This window comes from Chiloscyllium plagiosum, unplaced genomic scaffold, assembly GCF_037043375.1.
Source record: "Chiloscyllium plagiosum isolate Xiang-an unplaced genomic scaffold, Cpla_swu_hap1 HiC_scaffold_3, whole genome shotgun sequence".
Lineage (NCBI taxonomy): Eukaryota > Metazoa > Chordata > Chondrichthyes > Orectolobiformes > Hemiscylliidae > Chiloscyllium > Chiloscyllium plagiosum.
Window position 1 is genome coordinate 136963722 of NW_028270141.1, and position 13209 is coordinate 136976930.

Sequence of the window (13209 nt, forward strand, 5' to 3'; positions counted from 1 at the left end):
CTATAACCTGGTGTTGTGAATTTTTTAACTTTCACAATGGCATGGGCACAGCGCATACAGCAGTGGTGGAGGTGCCAACTGGAAGGAAGAAGGACACCCAACAGAGGGTCAGCAGGTGGGCAATCTGCTCTCCCAACACCTTTTTGAGACATATAAATGGAGAGGAAGGAAGGGCAGTATTTATGGAGGGTGACTGTGAGACAGAGGTCTGAGAGGGCAGTTGGTTTAGGGTTGAATGTGAGTGCTGGCTCTTCCAATAGGGATGTCAAGAGTCTGAAGTAGATGAGCTGGGAATGATTTTAATATATTTTAGAGACTTATTTCATCGTCAGGCTAAGTTGACTGAATGGACATATTGCAGATTAACTGTTACATTTGAGGTTTTTTGCAGTTCATTTAAGAACATGTTCTCATGGCTATTAGGAAGATTGGGAAATAAATGAAGGTTTTGGGCTCAACCAGAACTGCGAGGAGTTAATTTGTAAGAAGATGTGGAAACAAAGACTCTTTTAATGTATTTTTGATGCTGTGAAGTGATGCAGATTACTATTGAATGTAATCCTGGAGTTAGTCTTGGTTGAGAGATCCCTGGCAGCAAATGGGCCATTGGTGATATTGGTTAAAGGTGGGGGTCTTTTGTCTTCTCCACAGCAACAGATTGCGAGAATCCTGGATCCGTTCACTTTGAAAATTGTTAATGATAAGAAAATGTTAATGACAGCAATGCCTTGGGAAGAAATAGAATGGTAACCGTGAGACACGTTAGGGCAGCCAAACTGCAATCGTTTTCACTGTGAATTAATTTACTGATTTTTGGCTGCAGAGGTTCTCTATCTAGAAATAAACAATAATTTGATCTGCCTAATAATCATTGACTGCATTTGTGGGCTTTTTGTTTACTGCATCATTGAAGAGGCTGCTGAGTCTTTTATGTTGCCTGTTCTAGGTCGTGTTAGGATTGTGATGCAAGGAAGAATATTGTTAAAAATCACACAATACCAGGTTATAGTCCAATAGGTTTATTCGGAAGCACTAGCTTTCGGAGCGCTGCTCCTTCATCAAGGATGAATATGATAGAAAATTTCTGCTTCTAGCGTGACTTTGCTTTCCTGAGTATTCTGGTCAGGCTTCAAGCTCCCTTTCTGTTGCACTGTGTTTAAAATTGGCCTAACTCACTGACTGTAAATGGCATGAATACTTCCTGCTACTCTGCTGAGATATTATGCTACGGCTCACCTGTAAATACTCATTTTGAGATGCACTAAGACTGTGAAAGGACGCCAGCCATATAATCACTGCCGCATATGTTTGGAGTTCAGAAACACGTGATTATATTGTAAACACACACGTTGACTTATCAGAATGGTGTTGGGATCCAAAATGAATTTGGATACCTGTTTCAGAAATAACCTAACCATTCTGATATAGGACAAGACATGACTTGCATAGCACACAGTATAAGTTTTTGCAGTATCCTACCAGTACATCGAATGTGTCTCTTATGGTCTTTTACCAACAATTGTCAGCAGTGATACCAGCACTAAATAATTTTCAGTTTCTAAGCTGAATCATAGCTTTACTTTCACTGTGGCAACCCCTACCCCAACTGACCCTGCTTCACTTCAGATTTTCACTTCCAGTAACTCGCTAGTCTAAGCAGAATGACTGAGCTGGCAAAGCTTGCTTAAACTCCAAAGTGGGTTTCTGTTCTGTGGTGTACTGGTAATCATAGTTACTGTTGTCCTTGGAAACCTTTTTTAACAAGTTGGTTTAGAAGTGAGACACAATATCTGGTGCAGCTCCATGCTCGTCCATTTAATATGGTTCCTAAGATAATCAGCACATCATGGCTTTGATTTTGTTCCAAATTTTAAACTTAAAAAATAAGCTGGATACCAACCCTAATGCTCTCCCACTGACAGTTATATGACACTTTACCCCAGGATATTGGTGAAATAATTCAGATCGTGCAGCTCTTGTTGATTTTATTGAGTTCATCCTGTGACAATTTAATCCACTTTAGGCTATGGGAGAGCCAAGTCGACTGCGCTGAGTTAGCTGATCTCTTGGATCAGCTCTTTCGAAGAGCTGGCACAGGAAAGATGGGTTAGATGGCCTCATTCTGCAATCTACAATTTTATGATCTCTGGTATATTGGTAGGGTGCTATGTTTGACATCTCTGGTTAAGAGAATGCAAAACTAGCCAGGATATTTAGGCTTCTTTACTGCCTTATACTTCTGACTCTGTGAGACACAAAGGGAATTATGAATGAGTGGAAGATGGATCTCTTCTCCACGATTCAGTCTGTTTGATTTGACTTCTGATGCTCACTGCAGCTCAAGGGAATAATGAATATTTGGTTTAAGGTATTAGAAGGAAGCATGTGACTCTGGAAATGAATTACAACAGGAATTATACTTCCTCACAATGAGCAGAGGACATTGTCACTAGAAATAAATGATTCACATGTCCAAGTTTATTTGGACAAGTCTATATGTTCTATTAAGTAGTAAGTGTTTACTTCTAACTGCAGGTCTTCTTTGTTTTGCTGTATTTCCTAGAAGGAGGGAAAACTAAACAAAACTTACGTTGGACTTATTTTGTGCAACTGGACTGCAGCCCAGAATAACATGACCACTAACCCAAATAACTTGCCATTTCCATACCTCCGTACTTAGTCCCTGCCCGGGCCATATGCTTTCTTACCATTAGCTTGGCCAAACTGAAGTTTTGAAATTAAGCAAAAAGATAGAGTATTTATAAAAGGCATTTTACTACCTCAGTATATGCCAAAGAGCTTGTTTTTTCTTGAATGGTTTGTGAAGTGTTGTAGCAATGTGACAGTCAATTTGCATGCAGCAGGTTCCCACATACAGCAATGAGATAATAACCAGATTGGTTGAGGGATAAATATTGGGGAGGACATTAGGGAAAACTCCTGCTATACTTTGAACAATGCCAGGGATTGTTTATGTCCACTGGCAAGGCCTGACAAATTCTTTGTTTGACATCACTGTCAAGAGATATTATCTCAAGCAGAGCAGCACTCACTCACCTAAATTGTCAGTTGAGATTTTATACCCAAGATACTTGAAAGTTTGAGTGGTGATCCATTTGTACTCTGTTTTCCAAAAAGTAATGCCTGTCTGATAAATACTTATAAAGTTTCTCCTTGAATTTGGTTGCCTTATCTGGCTTCTTGAGAAGTTTGACTTGCACCTTTTTTTGCCAATTGGAATTTTTCACATTAATGGAGCAGTTTGACTGTTCAATTTGGCTTTTCATTGACATTCTGTAATATCAATGATTGTTGCTGATTGGTTATGTTTGCAGCATCAAATTTATTGGCTATTTAGTGACTTGTTAGTAACAGAATAAGTCGGGTCTTCTTGCTGCGTGTTGCTCTAACTCGCTTCTGGGCGGGACAGATAGGCAAATTTAAGTTTGCAACCAAGCCAGGCTAATTGCTAACCACTTTAGAGGCAGGGGAAAGAGCTGAGAAAGTAGTTTTGTCCTGGTAGGTATGGAACTAGGCCATTCAGCCCCTCGAGACTGCTCTGCCCTTCATTAAGATCATGGCTGATCTAATCGTAACTTCAAGTCCCTACCTCTGAGAACCTTTGATGTTCTTACTAAACGAGAATCTATCAACCTCTCTTTAAAAAAAATTCATGGGCTCTGCTTCTGCTACTTTTTTTTTAAAAAGAGAATTCGAAAGACACTCAGGGAAAAAGATTTCTCTGTTTGTAAGTGGACAGCTCATTAATTTTAAGCCGTAACCTCAAGTTCTAGTTTGCCCATAAGAGAAAACGTCTTCACACCCACCTTGTCAAGGCCACTCAGGATTTGGTATCTTTCAATGTGCAATCGCCAACAAACAATGTTCAGTACCCTGAATGTCTCATGTATTAAAGCAGCCTAAATACAGCAAGGTGTGCACAATCAGGTTTGGGCTGACAAGTGGCAGTAATGTTTGTACTACACAGGTGTCAGGCAGTGACCATCTCTGACGAGAGGGAGTCTAACCATCGTCCCTTTACTCTGTGGAGCTACTATTGCTGAATCCCCTGATATCAACACCGTTGGGGTTGCCATGGACCAGAAACAGAACTCAGCTAACCATAAATACAGTGGCTGCAAGAGTGGGTCAGAGGCTAGGAATCCTGCAGTGAGTAACTCGCTTCCTAATTTTCCAGAGTGTGTTCACCATCTACAAGCTGCAAGTAGGGAGTGTGATGGAGCACTCCCCATTTGCAGCTGCAACAACACTCAAGAAACTTATCGCCATCCAGGATAAAGCAGCCTGTTTGATTGGCATCATATTCAAAGACATCCACTCCCTCCACTACTGACACCTAGTGATAGCGGTGTGTCCCACCTACAAGCTGCTCTGAAAAAAAACCATCCAGGCCCCTTTTTACTGACCAAATCCATGACCATTTCTATTCAGAAGGATAAGGACAACAGGTATGTGAGAACAACACAATCTGCAAGCCCCCCCTCCAAAGCACTCCTCATCCTGACTTGGAAATATATCACCATTTTCTTCAGTGGTGCTGAGCCAAAATCCTGGAACTCCCTCCCTATTGACATTGTCGGTATAGACTGCAATGGTTTAATAAGGCAGCTCACTATCACCTTGAGGGCAGCTAGGGATGAACAATAAATGCTGGCCTAGCTAGTGACACCCACATACTGTACTGGAAATTAATAAAAAGTCTAGTTGCCTCTTACTCTTTTTGTAAACTCCAGCAGATACAAACCTAACCTGTCCAACCTTTCCTCATACGCTAATTCATTAATTTCAGGTATTAATCTAGTAAACCTTCTCTGAACTGCCTACAATGTATTTGTATCCTTCATTAGTTAATGTGATCAATACTGTGCACAATGACTCCAGAACCAGTCTGTGTGTGGTGTAATGGAAGCATAAACTCCCTAATTTTATATTCCATCTCCTCAATAAATTATAAAATTCAATTAGCTTTCCTAATTACTTTGTGTACCTGCATTCAAATCATGTAACTTCTAACGTTCCCTGTGACATATCTTAGGCTAACTCGCCTGTAGTTTCCTGCTTTCTGTCTCCCTTTCTGAATAAAGGAGTTACTTTCATAATCTTGCAACCTAATGGGTCCATCCCTGACTTGCGTGTTGGACGGTTAAAACCAGTTCAGGAATTATTTCACTTTTTTAAGATCACAGGATGCAACTATCAAGACCCAGGCACTTGTCAGCCCAAAGCCCCTAAAAGTTTAATTGGTACAATATTTCTGGTGATTGTGATCTTCCTGAGTTCCTTCGCCCATTCTATTGTATCGCTGATTCTTATAAATTACTTGAATCATCTATAGTGAAGACTGACACAAAATATCTGTTCAGTTCACCTTCCATTCGCTTATTTTCTGTTATTAATTCTGCAGGCTCCATTACAATAGGGCCATCGCTTCCTGATGAAAGGCTTATTCCCGAAATGTTGATTCTTGTGCTCCTCGGATGCTGCCTGACCTGCTGTGCTTTTCCAGCACCACACTGTCGACTCTGATCTCCAGCATCTGTCGTCCTCAGTTTCACCCATCAATCATTTTGGCTTATTTAAAAAAAATTATAGAAACTCTGATTATCTGTTGTTATATGTCTGACTAGCTTTCTCTTAAGTTTTGATTCTTCCCTTCTTATTATTTTTGATATTTGTTTTTAATTCAATCCAGTCTTCTGAAGTCACTTTTTTTGCGCAATTACATAATTTTAAAGTTGTTTTTAGTACTTTGTATAAAGTTGAAATTCACCATGAATTCCCTTGGAATTCTTCTTTCTCAACGGAATGTATGTTCTTAAATATTCCCATAAATATCTGCCACTGCATTTCTATTGACCTTTCATTTCACCTAACTTGTCAACTCACTTGAGCCAGTTCTGCTTTCATTCCCTCTTAATTAAAATTTAAAAACGAAGTCTCAGGCCCAGTCCACTTTCGCTCAGACTGAATGTAAAATTCAACCTGTGATGGTCACTGCTGCCCTGGGGCATGTTCACATTGAGCTTGTTAATGAATCCTAGCTCATTGCACAATACTTGGCATTCAGGAGAAAGTTTACTTGTAATGAAAACTAAATACATATTAGCAGTTGATGCATTAAAATGATGTTATCCAGCCAACGTCTGCTTTCTGGGACAGTTGTAAAGAATTTGAAATGCCAGTTAATTTCCTATTTAAAAATGATGCTTCTGATTTTCCCTTTGCTTTTGACGGATGGGGGTAAGTGATAGGTAGCAACTAACATGCTGTTCCCACTATGACAAACTCCAATGGACTGCCTGCAATTTGTCATCAATTAAGAGCTTACAGTCAAAACAATGGCAGCCAATAAGAGGCTGAGAGGCTCCAGGTCCTAAAGCCTGAGCACCAGTGAGGCTTACGCCTGAAGGGTCAAGCAGCAAAAATGTTTGTCTTTGTCTCACAGTGGGGGTTATTATGGGATTGGAAGCAAGGTCTAGGGCTCCATACCTCCAATTGCCCTGAAATTGAGGACATCCCCCCGCCACTCCCAAAGTCTAAACTCAGCAGGCTTGTTATTATGGTTTCCCAGGAAAAGCAGACACCTGTTATTTTCTTTTTGGGAAGGTGGATGTTGAGGCACTTTTGCCATTAATGGACCCGTGAAAGGTCATTAAATTGCTGTCAGATTGAGAGTCGCTCCTGCACCTTCTTACCGAGCACCTATTTGCTGAAGTAGTGAAGGATGGGTGAGGGCCAACACTCCCATTTTCTTTACCCTTCTTGCCACTTCTCTCACCATCTCCAAGGAGAATAAAGTCATGCTTGGAGCACCCGAGGACACGGTCGCAAAGTGAAGGGTTGACCCTTTAGAACTGAGATGAGGAGAAATGTCTTTATCCAGAGGGTGGTGAATCTCTGGAACCAATGTCACAGAAGGCTGTTGAAACCATTGAATGGTCTTTTAAGACACTGATAGGTCCTTGATTGGTAAGGTGATCAAAGATTATGGAGAGAAGGTGGGACAGTATGGTCGAGAATCCTATCAGAGCAGATTCAGTGGGCTGAGTGAGCTAATTTTCTGCTCCAATATCTTATGCCTTGCATTGAATTTTAAAACCACTTTTAACAATGAAGAACCCTAGTGCAGAGTTTTACAAACCTCTACAAGGTCACCTGACTCAGGGTTATTCTCATGACCTAAAATACTGAAGTTCTCAGCACATACCACTGCTATTGATTTTATTGTGGCATTATTTAGAATTTCATATTTAAGAATTTTGAAAAGTTCAACTGGACCTTCTCATTGTAAAACTTTCATTTAAATTGCCAAACATTAAGAAACTCAGGATATTATTAAATTGGAGAGGGTGCAGAAAAGATTTATAAGGGTGTTACCAGGAGTGGAGGGTTTGAGTTTTAAGGAGAGGCAGGATAAGCTGGGACCTTTTTCACTCGAGCATCAGAGGCTGAAGAGTGACCTTACAGAGGTTTATAAAATCATGAAAGCTGTGGATGAGGTGAATAGCTAAGGTCGTTTCCCCAGGTTGACGAGTTCATAGCTATGGGGCATAAATCTAAGATGAGAGGAGAAAGATTTTTAGAAGGGACAACGTTTTTACACAGCAGGTGGTTCATATGTGGAATGAACTTCCAGAGGAAGTGATATATGCAGGTAGAGTTAGAACATTTAAAAGACATTTGGACAGGTATATGTATAGGAAAGGTTTAGAAAGACATGGGCTAAAAGCAGGCAAATGGGACCAGTTTTTAGTTTGTGGAAACTTGGTTGGCATGGACGAGTTGGTTTCCATGTAGTATGACTCTATGACTTCACAAAGTGTTTCTGAAGTGTATTGTTACATCACGGGTTAAACCCTCCTTCTTAATTTAAACCAGCAACACAGAAAAAGTTTATACGGTGCAGTAATCTGTGAACATTTGAGAGGCCAAGAACTATTAAGTAAAAATTAACAACTTTATTTCTTATAATTTATAACCGAGAATAATTACCGTAAAACTCCTTCCTCAAACCTATCTTTTACTTTCCCTTCTATAATAATAGTCCGATAAAACCCCTGATTAAGATTGATCAAAATTCAAATTTCAAAACCAGCCAGCTGTCGAATCTTCTCTTGATATCTTCCTCTGTCTTCTTTTCTTCTTAGGGCTTTTTGTTTCACAGGTCACTGATCGATAAAGGTACCATTTAAGAGAGCTATTTTTTGGCAGTCTGTACATGCTGGTGGCGTGGCAGTCCTCCTCCAAAGCATTGGATTGTTTCATTACTTTTTAAATTTTGTCAATATAGTAAATTCAAATTTGATTGGAGGGTGGTATTTTGGGATATAATTTAAACCGATTGGCTGAATTTGAATTTATTTTATCATCTCCAGGCAACCAGCTACACTAGCTGCTGGACCAAAAGGTTACATTGTATCTTGTTCAGAACACTTGGTGCTGTATCAGGTAGTTCTGCTAGCTTTAACTCTCTTAAAGGTATAGTACCCCTTACACCTTCATAAGTGTTACATTTATAATGTAGCAAATCCAGCAGTAAATTTGCACACCCACAAACCCCCACAGACTGCAATGAATAATGCAAACTGATTACATGCAAAATTGCTGCAAATAGTAAACTTCAACGTTGCAAAGAACCAGTTGATCCAAGTAATTTTTAAAGGAAGCCAAGTATTCTAAGTAAAGCAAAGTAAGACAATATTTTTATGGTGCCTTTTTTGTTTTCACAAACCTGAGATTTGCTGGCTAATTTTAACTTGTTTCTTTTGCAGGATGGACAGCAAGCTGAGCCACACCAAGGTAGGCATATTTATATTGAACAATACAGCACAGAACAGGCCCTTCAAGTTGCGCTGACCTGTGAACTATTCTCAGCTCGTGCCCCTACACTATCCCAAAATCATCCATGTGCTTATGTTCCATAACTTGCCCCAGCAGAGATTGCATTCAACCATTAACAATTATTATAATCCATTCAAAGCTTTTAAATTGCACAGTGATTAGGTGATTAACCTAACATCTTGATGTACAATGAAATAAAAGTAAAAACCAATTAAATGGAATCGAGAGATGTTCTCCGTGTCAGGTATTTTTAGCATTTTTTTAAAAAACATTTTAAGTTTTTCATTACCAAAATTCATGGACGTGTGACTGGGATGCCCAGCCTGTGTACTTATGCCCTGGTTATGGCAGAAAAAATGGTGAAACCCCAAAAGATGCATGGACTTCCCTCCTGGCCATGGAGTGAATTACATTTAGATAGTTTGAGGCTTTTAACAATAATTGAAACAACTGAGGTATTGTTAAATATTGTACGAGTGGGAAAGGATACCATGATGTTGATGAAAAGATAAATTGGAAAGCACTGTTTATTGAAAGCGGGCTAATTTCAATTTGATTATCTGTGGATGACCACATGCTGTTAGATTCTACATTGGGTGACTTTGTGGGTAAAGGTTCAATGGCCTTTTCTCAACTTGCAACAACTTATGTTATCTCAGGATTCTCCAGATTTTTTTTAATGTTTTCATCCTCTCTAGGGAAAGGAAATAATTGCCTGATTTATTTCTACCCATTTTTGCAAGAGCTGATCATGCACACATAACCCAATGTGCTCTGAATTAACATTGAAAAGAAAATAATTTTTCCTTCTTAAGATGACACTGGAAGCTTTGACTTGATTTCTTTTGTCGCATGTACCTAGGCACAGTGACATTTGCGTGCTGTATAGGCAGATCATACAATACAAAGTGTATTAGGGTGGTAGAACAGAGCCAAGGATGCAATGTTACGGCTGCGGTGAAGGCGCACAGAGCGCGAAATCAACATTAAATTTAAAATTTGAGAGGTCCATTCAGAAATCTAGTAACAGTGGGGAAGAAGCTGTTCTTGAATCTATTTGTATATGCATACAAACCTCTCGATGGAAGAGGGTGTGAGGGGGCTTTGATTATGCTGCACTGAGGTGAGGTGGATAGGAAATGTTAGGGGAGATGAATGTGCAAAAGACTCTAGGTTGTTAAATGACTCTTGAGATTGATTTGGTGGTTTTACTTCTGATCCTTGTGTACAGCCCACTTACTGCTATTGACACCCACGCAGATACTGGGAGAATGTGCAAACTCCACACAGTCACCTGAGGCTGGAATCGAACCTGGGACCCTGTGGCTAACCACTGAGCCACCTTTATTTTAGCATTTTTATTTTTAAAAGAAAGGATATTTGCTCAGTATAGAACAGGTTGTAAAAACTTTGCTATCAAATCCAAACAAAGGAGTATTTCCATTTTCTGAATATTCCAAAGTGCTTGACAGCTAGTGAAGTAAAATGAAGTGTGGCTGGAATCATTCTTGTAAATTGCTTCTGTAGTCACCATGCATGCGTACACACTCACTTGCACACTCACACGTGCACACACACACTGACACGCATATACACACATACACACACACACACACACATATACACGCACAAACACACATATACACACACACACACACAAACAAACACACATATACACACACACACACACTCTCACATACACAATGAACGGATCATTTTATTTATTCTCAATCTGTCGAGGGGAGCTCACTGTTGCTATTCTTCAAAATAGTGGTGTAGGATCTTTTCACACTCACTTGTGTGTGAAGGTATTAATGGTTCAACAACTCATCTAAAAGATGGTGTCTCTAACTGTGCGGCACACCCTCTCTGTCTTGAGCACATTGGCCTAGAATGTGTATTTAGGCTTCTGAAGGTGGGATTGGAAACAATATCTGATTGGGAGGAGAGATACAAACTGGGAGTGGCAGAGAACAATGAAATGTGTACCACATTCAGGCAAAATCTGAATGATAAGGTGCCAGTGGAAAGTGATTCAAAGTTCTACAAGATATCAATTATTTATGAAACCAGTGAAAATATCTGTGAATGCCACCAGTATAATGAGTAACTCTCTCACCTCTGGTCTGTTCTGAGTCAGTGGATTTCAGATGATGCCACGATTGGTTTGAACACTGCCGAGGTTGCAAAGGCAGTGCTGCTCTGCTCGATATTTACTGTAGGTTAACACTGTTGAGAAATAGAGATCCTAACTATTACTGAACAAAGGACACGTTTTGTGGAAGATCTTTTATCTTGCACTCATCAGTCCATACAAGGCACCTATTGTTCTGTCTGTCCTTTTAAACCTACCGAGGCCAATTATTGCCTTTTTAGTGTCCACAGTCTGCCTCCACAGCTGGTGGACACTGTGCAGTGAAAGGACAAGCTAATTTAGGAAGGTTACTTTTCACTTAGGTTGGGAAGGAAGTGTACTTTTAGAGTATGCCTCCCAATCCCATGCCCAATTCCCTTCATTCCCAAAACTCTCAGGACTTGCTGCCTTTCTTAACTGACTGCGTTTCAGATTGGTGACCTTTTATCTGATCGTTGAACCAGCTCAGGGATTATTGCAGCATTTCTGCTCCAATGTTAAACCCAGAAGGATGATGGCAGTAGCCAGTCATTGCTACATCACCCAAGGTGAGACTTTCTCATTGAGGCCATTTTTTCCCGGAACTATTCCCCAGTATGGCTAACTACTTTCAAGGGAGGAGAGGCAAAACTGGAAATGGGGGTGGTTGGGGGAAATATGGCTTTGAAGCTGATGTTAATGGGTGCTGCTGTTTGTGGGACTTCACCCAGACACTGACCTGCTGCCCTTTAAGAAGAGAGCTCATCACCATTTTTTCCAAGGAAACAAAGGCTGATCCAGCCAGCGATGTCCATATTTGTGAAATAATTTTTTTAAAAAATATATAAATTGTGGTTAAATAACTGAAACTCAAATCACTTTGGATTATTGGGTGATGGGAGGAAAAAATACAGGTCAAAATATTTTTGTTTTAGTAATATGGTGCAGAAGTGCTGTGTATTTATATCAATCTCCAATAATCTCGGTCTATAAGGTAGAGTTGGGGCTCTTCAGAACTGATATGCAAATATGAATATGAAAGGGACATATCGGTATATTTTGATAGCTGCAAAGGTCTATAGCCAGAAATAGTACCTTTTTTTATAGTTTCTGAAAAGGTCATTGTTAATAGACATATTTAGATTTTTTAAAAACAGGGTATTTGGATATGTAAAGAAAAGCTTTTAATCATGCAGTTTCCTGTCATGCTGCCCTTTTGCGTTTGCGTTTCCCTGTGGGAAACATCTGGCTTGTGCTTGATATTTCACCTCGTTCATATTTCCTCCCAGCACCCTGCACTCATCCACCCCTACTCCCCCAACACCCCCCTTCCCACATAATACAACTCAAACCAGTCATGAGGAGATCCCTGAAGGAGCTTACATCTATCTGATAAAATTCTGGTGCATTTTAGACCATTGCCTCTTCTGTCCATCTACTGAATAGTTGGCCCTTCTCACACTCTTCTACTTGAATCTATCCTTTGTTCATCAACCTAGAATAAATGAAGTTAAATTTCTTCAATGCTCGGCTTCTTTGAATTGGAAGATTTTGTTTCAACCATTCTACTCAGAAGGCATTTTCCTCCCAGAGTTCACTTCCACCATTTTGAACCCATGGTAGTTTGACTCTACTAGATAGTGCACTGTGAAGTCCTGTTCCTGATATTAATCTTCACTATGAAACTAAATGATCTTGTGTTATCTTTTCTTCTTGTAACATGTAGCACCTTGTCCTCGTCTTTGCATGTTATTACTTAGCTACTTAGAAATTTTATCGAATTCCTTTTGTTAGTTGCAGACTGTTTCATCAATTCACAGGTTCCCCTTGTTTGGTGAAATGGCTTTCTCTCCTTTTTTGTGCTATGTCATAACAGGACTGGGTGTGGATTGTGGGGGCGGGGGGGCGGCTGGTGACAAAGAAGGATGCAGCCTCTAGGACTCAAAATCGAGTCAATAATTTTACAGCCTGACTCCATCCTTCCTTTTTTTTTATGCATCCCAGGGATGAATTTCTGTGTTGCAAGTGGTATGCTTTTAATCCCTGATATTTTGTTTGTGTTGTCAAATGATTCTCCTGGTCATGTTTTGAAGGAGCATACAGTTAAGGAGCAAAAATAGAGATTGCTGGAAAAGCTCAGTCGGTCTGGCAGCATCTGTGGAGAGAAATCAGAGTTAATGTTTCCAGTCGAGTGACCCTATCTCAGACCAAAACGTTCTGTTGAGCTTTTCCAG

The 13209-nt window shown here is 40.0% G+C and overlaps 1 long non-coding RNA gene across 10 annotated transcripts in view; it reads left to right on the forward strand.

The window, feature by feature from the left end:
• The window catches only part of LOC148151355 (uncharacterized), a 562305-nt gene that overhangs the window by 68102 nt on the left and 480994 nt on the right, over nucleotides 1-13209 (forward strand). For all 10 annotated transcript variants that reach the window (XR_015754637.1, XR_015754634.1, XR_015754636.1 and 7 more), the window contains one exon: nucleotides 8793-8820. This is a non-coding gene — a long non-coding RNA (uncharacterized LOC148151355). The remainder of the gene's footprint in view (nucleotides 1-8792; nucleotides 8821-13209) is intronic.